The sequence below is a fragment of the Poromitra crassiceps genome (assembly GCF_964638095.1).
Source record: "Poromitra crassiceps genome assembly, chromosome: 9".
In the NCBI taxonomy this organism is placed as follows: domain Eukaryota; kingdom Metazoa; phylum Chordata; class Actinopteri; order Beryciformes; family Melamphaidae; genus Poromitra; species Poromitra crassiceps.
In genome coordinates this window covers 37357121-37370019 of record NC_139630.1, presented here as the reverse complement: position 1 = coordinate 37370019, position 12899 = coordinate 37357121, and positions in this window count along the sequence as shown.

Below are 12899 nucleotides of genomic sequence, written 5' to 3'. Positions count from 1 at the left end.
AAATGACTGTGTGTGTGTGCGTGTGCGTGCGTGCGTGCGTGCGTGCGTGTGTGTGTGTGTGTGTGTGTGTGTGTGTGCGTGCGTGCGTGCGTGTGTGCAGGTGGAGAGTGAGACTAAACAGGGACAGGATCACAAGAAGGTTATCGTGGGGTAGCAGACGCACTACAGACGCACCGGCTCTGTGAATAGACGACCAAGGTTAAAAGATGCTGGCAGCTATTGTCTCTCTCTTTTCTCTCAGCGTGACTCATAGCCCTCTCTCTCTTCTCATAGCTCTCTCTCTCTCTCATCTAGACTCTATCTGTATCTATCTCCCCTCCCCCAGCTGTCACCACCACTCCAATAAAATGGCTCTCATAGGAGAGGGAGAAAACATATACAGAGAGAGAGAGAGCTTGCTCAGCGTGTGCAGGTGTGAGGATAATCTCTTGGAGGTGTGTGTGTGTGTGGGGGGGGGGGGGGGGGGGTGTTTTGGTGTACACGAATGAGAGAGGGAGAGATTGCAGTGGTTTCCCTATGCGTAGCATAGCAGAGAGCAGCGCCACCCCTCTCGCCAGCCCCCGCATGGTCTTCCCACTCGCCATTGTGGCTGCGCAGTTCTCCACCTCATGTTCCTTACCTTGCCCGGCTTAACCCTTGACCCTTGAGGGATCTATCTGGCTTGAATTGAACTGACTGTCTAGCTAATGATCTTCACCCCTCTCTCTCTCTCTCTCTCTTCCCCCAACGGCTTGTCTTTCTCTCTCCCTCTCCTGCCTTCCTTTTCATTCTGAATCTCAAATCAGACTCCACCCTGCAGATCAGGATGTTAAAGAAACTGCAGCCCACCTTCCATCTCGCTAACCTGACACTGCCAGATGGTTTGTTTGTCGTGTGATCGTGATCTCATGAACTCGCGTAAATCCAGTAAGGTTCACTCTCTCCTCCTCTTGACTCTTGTCTGCTTGGTCATCCATCTCTTTCTCTCTCTCCCTCTGTTTCAGTCTTGCCTCTGTCTCTTTCTCTCCTATTCTGCCCACTGCTCTCCATCTTTGAATCTCTGTTTTCTGTTTCTGATGTAGAACATTTATATTCAAGTAAGCCGAACCTCTGATTCAAGAACTTTTACTGTATTTGATTTTGCATCCGTTTCATTTCGCTCCGGCTCACTGGCCTCTCTTTTCCTGATCGTCTCTCTGGATGAGACCGCTTCATGTTCACATAACACAGCATAGTCTTACATAAGATTCCTTCCTCCCCTCCTCCTCCCTGTCTCACTCTCTCCCTCCCTCTCACTCTCTCCATCACTTTCCTCCCTCCCACTCAGCCCCTCCCTCGCTGTAAAAGCTGGACGGGTAGGTTGCATTATATTCTGACTGAGCCAATCTAATTTGAGAATGTCCCCTCTAGAAAACACGCGCGCGCGCACACACACACACACACACACACACACACACACACACACACACACACTTGTATTCCTATAATTGTGAGGACCTTCACTGACTACATTCATTCCCTTACCCTCACCTTAACCCTCTCCACTCGTACCATGGAGGGCCAAGAGTCTGCAGATTTCCATTCTGATTGGACCGATCAGTCCCCCTCTCACTGAGGGTGTGCTAATCAGATATAATGGCACAAAAAACTTTAGAAGACATGGGCTTAACATTCACTGCATGTGGCAGAACGTATACCCTCCCTAAACCTAACCCTAAGTCTAACTTTAACCCTTATAGGTGTTGTCCCAAAATTAACCCATTAAAAGACACGAGGAGCGGCAACATGTTGCATTTTATCCTTATGTGAACATTTGCCCTAGAGAAATACAATACACACACACACACACACACACACACACACACACACACACACACACACAAACATGCAGAGTCATGCATACATGCATACATAATGAACTTATGAGATAACACACACACACACACACACACACACACACACGCAGAGTCATGCATACATGCATACATAATGAACTTATGAGATAACACACACACACACACACACACACACGATTAGATATCACATATTCTCACTAAGTACTACTTTTCTTCTAGCATCTTGTCATTATTAGCATCTTGTTAACTTATGTACACAGTATGTAGCCTACATATTTACATACTGTTGTTTGTCATGCCAATAAATGCTCACTGAATTGAAATCTTGGTCATACACACACACACACACACACACACACACACACGCATGCATCATATTACTGAGGGTCCTGCATGTTGTGACCTTAGGACCTGGCAACAGACACAACACAACAGGCTTTGTTTACAGAACATGTCTGCATGACTGTGTGTGTGAGAGGAGATAGAGTTGACGTGTGCGTGCGTGCGTGCGTGCGTGTGTGTGTGTGTGTGTGTGTGTGTGTGTGTGTGTGTGTGTGTGTGTGTGTGTGTGTGTGTGTGTGTGTGTGTGTGTGTGTGTGTGGCAGGAGATTGTTATATCTCCAGGCTGCATCTGCTGAGTCTGACAAACTGAGTCCCAGACTGTGTCAGCGACAGAGAGAGAGAGAGAGAGAGACAGAGACACTGCAGACACACAGGAGGGGTGGTAAGTGAGAGAATAGAGATTGCGGGAGGAAGAGTGGAAAAGACACGCTGATAAAAAAAAAGGAGTGATAGGCGCTCGAGAGTGACTTGGCTGAGAGAAGGGAAGGCCTAGCGAGTCACAGGGAATTAGATGAGAGTCAGAGAGCAGATAGAATGACAGATACAGCACAGTCATGCAGTGAGGGGGACGCTTGGGGGATCGGCCACGGAAAGACACACACACACACACACACACACACACACACACACACACACACTGTATACACAACTTCTCTGGTTTTCCTTCTGATATGAAGAAGAATTAGAATTACAAATTTGTAATTCCAATGTTTCTTCATTTTTTCCATTTTTAATCAGCAGAACCAACCTTCAGGACAGAACCACCAGACTGCCAATTTACAAATGCACAGCCTTCAGAATAAGGTTCACCTTATGACAAGTGCAGTTATTTTTATGCCAGAACTGTGGAAGACTAAAAGAAAATAAAAATAAAGAAAATCACTTCTCTCTCCACACACACACACACAAAAAAGTAACTGTCATAACAAATGGCATAGCTTCAGTTGACAGCTCAACTTTTAAAACATTGTTACAACCCGGCTCAAGGAAGTAACCAAAGGAGGGAGTCACATGTCAAAGTAAAGTTAGAACAGTAACTTATTAGCTAAAATTCAGGATTAAACAACACAAACTACTACAAAGCAAAAGAACAGAACAAAAGTTGCACACAGGCGAGGAGGGAGAGAGATACTGATTGGGCCTTTTTCACAGTGGCAATTTTGTGTCAAAAAAGGCAGGGTAACCACAGGTGCAAACAAAACATTAATGAAGGTTTCCCACTTCCAATCACGTAAGTTTTATTCTTTCCACATTTATTCACAATCCAGTCCAGGCTCCATTTTCCATCTAAATAATTACTGGACACACTACAAATCAAATTAACTCTCAGTCTCAACTTTGTTTTTACACGTACCCCCCGCCTCCATTTAAAAAGTCCTAGAACTGCCACGGTTTACCCTCCATCTACTGCTGATGTGCCTTGACGCACTTAAATAAAGATACAACCATTTCCTAATCAAATTGTGTGTTTTTATGCAAATAGCCACTATAGATGACAATAACAAAGGAAAGGGATAACATTTCAAATTTTGGACTGACTTCAAGACGGTTGAAATTATTTTTCGGGATGGTTCCGGGGCGGCGATGTCATTCTGCTACTGCTGTTATTTTGGTGAAAGTAATGCAAAAGTAGTGTAATAAGTAACAAGTTACTCTACACAGTAAAAGTAACTTATTATTTTCAAATGAAAGTAACTAGTAATATGTAGTATATTACATTTTGAAAGTAACTTGCCCAACACTGACCCCCACGGTTTACCCGCCATCTACTGCTGATGTGCCTTAAAGCAAGGCACTGAAGCCCCAACTCATGAATAGACTCTTTTCACAGCACCCGTTTTGAGGCGGTGAAGCAGGAAGTAAAGTAGGTGTAACCAATACCATTAAGAGGTGTTCCAGTGCCAGGGCCCTCGTTAATGGTATTGGTTATACCTGCTTTACTTCCTGCTTTACCACCTGAACATGGTTGCTGTGAAAAGGGCCTATGCACTGTGGTTGTACATTGTTACATTGCTGCTGCTCTTGCTGTATCAAGTCAGTAAATGAAGATGTAAAAGGAAACATTGTGGAGCAGTGAGACAAGTCTTGTTCAATAATAACTGTCCCAGGTGGCTTTATAGTCGGACTAAATAAAGACACATTGTATTACCCCTGAGTTTTGGGAGGGGAAATTGTGCTGTACTCTGTGTCTGTATAAATGTTCTGACCGCACAGTAATATTACTTATTTTTTTATTCTCTCTCAAGTCAAGTCAAGTCAAGTTTATTTATATAGCCCTAATTCACAAGCATGTCTCAGAGGGCTTCACAGAAAGTATGTCTAGCTGATTCTAGCTAACACACAATAACAAGAATATACAGAATAAAGATAACATTTGAACATTTGAAGAAAACAGGAGAGTGGAGGAGGGAGGGAGAGGGAGGAGGGAGGAGAGGGGGGAGGTGGGGAGAAAATAGGAAATGTGGGGAGGTGGGAGGGCGCAGGGGAAGGAGAGCAGTGGGAATGTGAGAGAGGGGAGAGGACAGAGAGGAGGAGAGAACAGAGAAGGAGAGGTGGAAGGGTACAGGGGAGGTAGAGTAGAGGTAGGGTCTAGGGTGGAGGGAGGGAGGGAGGAGAGGGGGGAGGTGGGGAGAAAATAGGAAATGTGGAGGAGGAGAGAACAGGGGAGGAGAGATGAGGGTGCAGGGGAGGGAGAACCAGGGTAGGGATAGGGTCTAGGGTTGAGGGAGGGGAGGGAGTAGGATACGGGCCCGGATTAGGGCGAGGGTGGGGAGAAATGGGAAATGTGGAGGAGGAGAGAACAGAGAAGGAGAGGGTGCAGGGGAGGGAGAGCAGGGGGAATGTGAGAAGGAGGAGAGGGCAGAGAGGAGGAGAGAACAGAGAAGGAGAGGTGGGGGGGCGCAGGGGAAGGAGAGCAGTGGGAATGTGAGGGTACAGGGGAGGTAGAGTAGAGGTAGGGTCTAGGGTGGGTCTCCCTTCTCGTTCCTTCCCTCCCTCTGACAGACAGTTCTACACCGCAAAAACCACATCTGAGGAGTTGTACAGTAATTAATGCCACTTGCTATTTTACTGTTAAATACATGCTAAACTGGCCTTGAGCTAAATATTAAGATTATTTCTTCCCGTCCACATACTCTCTTTCTCTTTCTCTGTCTCTCTTGCTCGCTCTCTCTCTCACACACACACACACACACACACACACGCACGCACGCACGCACGCACACACACACACGCGTGCACACACGCACGCGTGTGTGTGTGTGTGTGTGTGTGTGTGTGTGTGTGTGTGTGGATCAAATGGACTGTTTGGGATGCCAAGAGAAGTTTTGTTAGGGTGCAGTGTGGTCAGAGTGCTGCAGCATCCTGCACCCCTGCCAGACTCGTAGAGCCCTTCTAGGTCAAAGGTCACGGCTTCATGTTTGTCCCAGAGGCAGCCTGCTCGCCAGAATACAATGTTTCTGCAATCCACGGATACGGAAAGTATGAACATTTCTGAGCCGAAATACCTTGTTGCATTATCACGTTTCTAGATATGTGAATATTAAAGTTCTACATGTCATAGGCATGTCATAGGCATGTCATAGGCATGTTGCCTTTCACACCGGAGGGGCGGGTGTTCAATAGCCCCTTTTCACGGGGGCCATTTTGTGTCGAAAAGGCAGAATGAGGGTTTCCAAATTCCAATCATGGAAGCCCCCGTGAGAAGGGTCTATTCCCAGCGTTTCCAAAGTCTATACATGAGTCAGTCACATTCAACCTTTTTGTTATTTACTTATTGTTTTACTTGCCTAAACATAGACAAAGTTGTTAAAATTGCTTTATTTGCGTTTGACGTTGGGAAGGCAGTGAGGTTTTCAAATGAATCGCTGTTGACTAGGGATGTCCGATATTATCGGCCGATATTAGCATAAAAAATTCATATCGGACAATATCGGTATCGGTTTTCATGCCGATAATTTTTCTTTTTTTTTCTTTTTTTTATACAGAGGGAATCTCACTGAGAGCAATGCTCTCTTTTTCAGGAGCGCCCTGTTCACATTCACACACACATTCATAACTGGAAGCTGACCAGTACAACCACAGTCTGATCTGTTGGCCACTGAGCAGCTCCACTGGAGCGGTTGGGGTTAAGGGCCTTGCTCAAGGGCACCTCAGTGGTGGTAATGAGGGAGGGGCAAGCGCTGCCTTTTCACTTTCCCCACCCAGATTTATCCTGCCAGTCCCGGGGATTGAACCGACGACCTTCTGGTCACAAGCTCGCTTCTCTAACCGTTGGCCCACCACTGCCCAAATAACACTTGTAACTTTAACACAACATGCATATTATATATTAAACTCTTCAGCTACATTAGGCTACATTATGTAACTTGTTACCTGAAATTTTGGTGAAAAAAAAAGCCTGCTTATATTGATATCGGTTGATATCGGTATCGGAAATTAAGAGTTGGACATTATCGGATATCGGATATCGGTAAAAAAGCCAATATCGAACATCCCTAATGTTGACAGAGGGACACATGGAAAAACAAGCAAGCTAATCCAATGAGCATCATAAGATGGTGAGACAGAATGCCTTGCAGCCTCCTAAAAACACCAGCAATCCATAGTATTCCTGTACTATCTTCTCGTCTGCTTTGAGCAGTGGTATTTTTATCCTACTGAATAATGGATGAACTCGAGACAGACAGAGAGAGGTTGCGTGTTATTGCAGCACTTGTTTTCATGGATGTTTCCTTCTCTGCTCAGGAATTTTTTCATGCTGTAACTCAGGCAAGTGTGCACTGTAGTTTGATCTGGAACAAAAAAGTTTCTGGCAACGCGAAATAAAGTTTTCAAGTGTCCTTTGAAGTATAAAAATAATTATGGATTTACATCCAACAATCACTTCTGAGTTTGAGCTATACCCTTTAAGAATTGGCTTACTTTGAGCTTGTTTTGACTGTTTATACTACTTTATTTGAATGATTACCTGTATAGTAGGTGTCAGGTCTGATAGACTCCCCAAAACCATTGCTATATTTTCTCCTTCACTGACACAGTGAAGGAGTGTTCTTTCATTTTCTTTTTCTTGCTCCTGTATGTTTTGAAACTAGTGTCTTGTAAGCCCATGTGGGCTGGGCACCTTAAGGTGTATGACACTTTGAAAAATAAATAACTAACTAACTAACTGACACAGCAGGAAAGGAACACTATTTTTAGTACCATAGATCTACACATACTTCAGTTGACGCAGTTCATCCACAGATTTGAACTTTTTTGCCTTGATGGAATTGCATCTAATTTGCCTCAAACATCGATTTGGACTCAAGGATGAACTGATTAGATTTTGGTGGTCAAAGGTCAAGGTCACTGTGACCTCTCGAACGCCATTTTCAAGCTTGTTAACGCGATATCTCAAAAATGCCTGGACGGAATTTCATCAAATTTGTCTCAAACATCGACTTGGACTCAAGCATGAACTGATAAGATTTTGGTGGTCAAAGGTCAAGGTCACTGTGACCTCTCGAACGCCATTTTCAAGCTTGTTAACGCGACATCTCAGGAATGCCTTGACGGAATTTCATCAAATTTGTCTCAAACATCGACTTGGACTCAAGGATGAACTGATTACATTTTGGTGGTCAAACTTCAAGGTCACTATGACCTCTTTAAATGAATGCCTTTAAAGCTTAAAGCAGCTACGAGCAACTTTTTCGATTGTTATTAAACAGTATAAATTTAATATCAATGCATCACATCTTACCTCTAATAGTCCACGATACCAACGCAGAGTAGTCTCGCTTGAACCCCGAGTGAATCGGCCAGTGTTAGTGTGTCTGTAGCCAGGGCAGATCAGGAATTGAAATGAAACGGTTTGCAGCAGCCACTTCGGCCATAACCACAAAATAACTTCCAAAAAACCTGTTAGAATATAACGAGAGATGTTCCCGCGAGTATGCGTGGCGTTCACATTGTTTATGTTATGTTGCTAGGCAGCGCAAACGGCGTAAAAAGGCAGCTGCGTTTCACTTCCTGGTTTCACTTCCGCGTTTCACTTCCGGGTTACCCGGTCCGGTCGCTCTAGAGAGCCCCCTGTTGGCGCGAGTTTAGACAGACTATAGACTTAATAATCACCTAAGGGAGCAATCTCAGATACACACGGCTTTGGTCTCGTCGACTATTAGAGGTAAGATGTGATGCATTGATATTAAATTTATACTGTTTAATAACAATCGAAAAAGTTGCTCGTAGCTGCTTTAATACACCATTGTCCTTGAGAATGCAGTTTCAGTTGTGCATAATAGTGTATGCTGCCCCACGTTCTTATTACATATGGTGTTGAAGCTGTGAGTGTGTTGGTGAGATATGGAGAGCATAATAGTCTGTAGTGAAGATCTAGGATGACAGCACCACTTTACCATGAGTACATATTACCTACAATAAGACGTAACTAATTGAGACCCGTAGGAAAGATTAATACACTTTATTGAACCAATAAACAGTTTAATTTTTTAAGTTTAACATTAAGCGTGGCGTATGACTCCATGATATGATGACGCTCCTCTTGATATGCTAATTACATTTACTCCTGTTACTGTACCGATTAGCCTTTTAGTGTGCTTCGTTGCATTTTAAATCACACCTGTTTCTCGATCAGCATCAGAAACTTGACCAATGTAAGTTGGCCAAGTGTGGAGCCATTCACAGTCAGCAAAGACCAGAAGAGCTATCTGACTACTTTGTGCACTTTGTCATTTCTGATTCTTCCAATTAAAAGAATCAAGTTTGAACTCTTATCCTCTTGTCCTTTTAGAATTGCAAGGAAAAGATCATTCCTAACATTCTTAATGTTGTTTTGATTGTCTGTCTGTAACTTGAAACTTTGTGTATGTGTTCCTCTGTACCAGGGCTCTCTTGAAAATGAGAGCTTGCTCTCAAGAGATATCCCTGTATAAATAAAGGTGAAATAAAAAAAATAAAAAAAATCAAAGCAAGGTAAAAGTAGCCTGCTTGTATTTGAGTAGGAGTAGTCTTTCCAGCCCTGATAGCTAGTGTGAGTATAGTGTCTGTAGTTCTGTGGTGCTCTCTGTGGACAGCAGCAGAGTCAGTCTAATACGTTGGCTGGGCCGCTTCCCGAGACACTGATCAACTATGATGGATGATGCTGTGTGTGTTTGTGTGGCTGTTAAAATAATGTTTAAGTGTGTGTGTGTGTGTGTGTGTGTGTGTGTGTGTGTGTGTGTGTGTGTGTGTGTGTGTGTGTGTGTGTGTGTGTGTGTGTGAGAGAGAGAGAGAGAGAGAGAGGGTAAGTGTGTATATGTGGCAGTGATGCTGGAGTTGTTCCAGTGTGTGCGTGTGTGCGCATTTATACAGGTGTGTGTGTGTGTGTGTGTGTGTGTGTTTAGGTATTTTCTCCTGTATTACTGGCTATCAGGATTTAATTAACAAGTGGAGGATAGACAATGCATCTTAATTATTCAATGCCACCCAACACACTCATCTCTCTTGTGGCATGTGGCTCAGCTCCGCGGCGCAGGTCACACAGGAAGCCAGCTGCAGCACAAAACCAGTCAAAAGGAAAATCCACTCCGAAATTTCACAATTCATTGCCACAATTGATCTTGGAAACATCTTTCTCCTGCGACGCCTGGGAGTAGCCGCACAGTTGGGTTTGGTCGTAAATGTGTATTTTATTATTTTTTACACATGCGCTCAAGTTGCATACAAAGTGTGAGTAGATAAAAAGAAGTGTGCAACTAACACGTTTATATTCACTCACTATACAAAATATTAGAGACGTGCACTGATGATGTGAATCCAGCTAAAAAGCCATTATCCTTTATGGATTTACCTTATTAAATCTATACCAAACACAAAGGAGGAGATAGACCAAACCCTTTTCTGTGATGTGGTGTTGGCTGATATGAACGTTTCTAACATCCCTCAAGTCTGAATATTGAAGATGACAGAGTCCATTATTTCAATTTCATTTCTTGAATCAACAAAATATCAGACTAATTAAACTTTACTCAATGACTCAATGCAATCAACTAAATGGGGTCTTACGGACCGAGTTTCATGAATGAAGACCCAGTCGCATCACCATATATCACCCCATCCTAATAGCCAACCAGCCCATGACATCTGTCAAAACATCGGTGATGTCATACTTGCTGATGTCATCGGTGATGTCATACTTGCTGCTGTGATGTCATCTGTGATGTCATACATCTCCATCTGCTGAGCCAATCATCGAAGAGGACATGAGCAGTAGCCGTGATCATCACGTCATCATGCTCTTTCCTGATTGTTCATCTCAGTGGCTGGTTGTACCTCGGGCTGATCGTCTTCTCCGGAGCTGTGTTTCGCTCCACCCACCTCCCCAGTCCACCACCCACGTCTTGACTCCTGAAGAATTCCCTAGGGGAGGGGGAATTCTCTATCCTTGTATGAGCAGATGCCCTCCTCTCTCACCACAAGAGGAGCGTCATCTTATCATGGAGTCGTTACGCCAAAACTAGTTGCCATGTCAATAAAGCTTGCTTGTTAAATTTTACCCACTGGTCTCTCATAATAGAAATGTAATTATGTCAAGTTTGTGAAACCAGGTTAACTTGCTGAATAAGCTAAATGTTGCATGCTTTAAAAAAAACATGCAGGGTTTATTAAATTGCGGTTTTGTGCTGATTTGTTTGCATGGAATATGAAATGATGAACATACATTTGTACATAATTGTGAGCTCTTGAGTGTGGTGAATACATCAGTGGGTTTAGACTTATGGGTAAAGTAAAAGCATTATGAAACTTAGTCTTTTGTTGACAAAAATGGCACTGGATCCTCTAGGATCACAAAAATTGAACGACATGTATTTATTTTTCTTCTAAAATGGAGTTATTATACAAACTTCAAATAATTATGAGTGAATACATTTTCATTAGCAAATTAATAGCTGCATACTACCTTATCATATTTCAAATCTTACCTTATTGTTGTTTGTCAGTGTGTTAATCATGATCTTTTTTTAAGGTTATGATGCTTGTTGAGAACGATAAGGACAGAAAGAAAGGGGACATGAGTTCTTAAACTGAATTGAATGAATGGTATTTTCTAGTAAACAATAACGTTCCTCGACAGGAAGCCTGCTCATTGCACTTTTGGACAGACAAATGCCTAATGATGTCTTGGACTATTTTCAATAATGTAGACTACATAGACAATCCCCCATATTGTATCATTCATTCATTAAATTACATGGTCCCTTTATTTCTCTCTCCTTCCTGCAGCCTCACCCCTAACTGTTACGTCATTAATATACACGCCCCCTCATTCCTTGTCCAATCACTGTCCCCCACGGTTTCCCTCTCTCTGGCCTATACCCAATCAGCTCATTTCCCTCGTCTTTTCTGTTGGCCAATCATCTGAATGAGTTGTATAAAGATGCCCATGTATCTCACTGTGTTGTAACTCACCTATGTGCTGTCACCTCTCAGTTGCTGAACCTCATCGAAGCAGTGTTTCGCCCCACCTCCTCCCCTGATCACCACCATTGTCATGGCTCCTGATTAATTCCCTATGGGGGAATTCTCTATCCTATAAATCGCTGACGTCTTCCGCTCATCTCAGGAAGATCCGTCATCATATCATGGAGCCATTCGCCAAATCTAATTACTATCATTAAAAGTTTATCTGTACCTTCTACCTGTCTCTAGTCTCTCATTATTGAAATACGGATAGACTGGAGACTGGACCAAATAAAGACAGACACGGGTGCGACTAGGGTTTATTACTTTTAATCAATTCAGCTAGCTACAAAATGTCCACCACTTCACACACTGACAGGATACAGAGAGGGAGTCTTTAATATTACATGCGTTGAGGACATCAATCTCACAGTTTAACCTATTGTGTCATTCAGGTTTAGGTATTTATTCATCGTACTCTAACTACTCGACATTTTGGCGATTTGGTGTGCATAGCTCTAAAGTACAGAAGCAACAAAAAACCCTTTTGTATGTATTTTTGTGTGTTTCAGAGTATAGTTATCATTGTTATTTTTCTTTTTACCAATAACAAACCACACGGGGAGAATAAACTTACAGGTACAGTCTTCTTATAAAAGTAAGGTCTCTCAGAAATATGCGTCTTTGCTTTACATTGCAAACGTTTATTTTTATTTTTTTCAGAGCATCCAAAACCTATGTTACAGTACACAACCAGTCCCCACCTTTCAGCACGTAATCAACATCTTCATCACTGAACTGCATAATCATTTAGAAAACAGGTTATTTTTTTGCAATATAACCCCCAAGTCCTCATTTTTTTTCATCTTTATCGCTTCGGTTTTTTGATCCCTTTTGCATTACTTTACAACGAGATGGTCACAGTCGGTAAATATATCGAGACAGAAAGAGTGACTATTGCAAACTTGCAGGAATATGGAACGATCAACTGTGTCCTAATACTGAGCATGCGCTTTGTCAATTTGCTACTGCCATGTTATCATTTTTTTTAGATATATTTTTCAGACAGGTTTTATTTATAAGACTCTAAAATCTACCATTTGTCATGCAGAGAACGCACAATTCACATCACTTGGAATGCAATGTCTAATACAGCTACAGAGAGTCTAAGTTGCACATTGTCTAAACAGTAACTCATTATGATTGCGATGAAGAAAAATGAACCAAAGACTGCCATTTTGATTGTAAGTGCTCTTTGCAATCCCATTCCTCTGTATACCT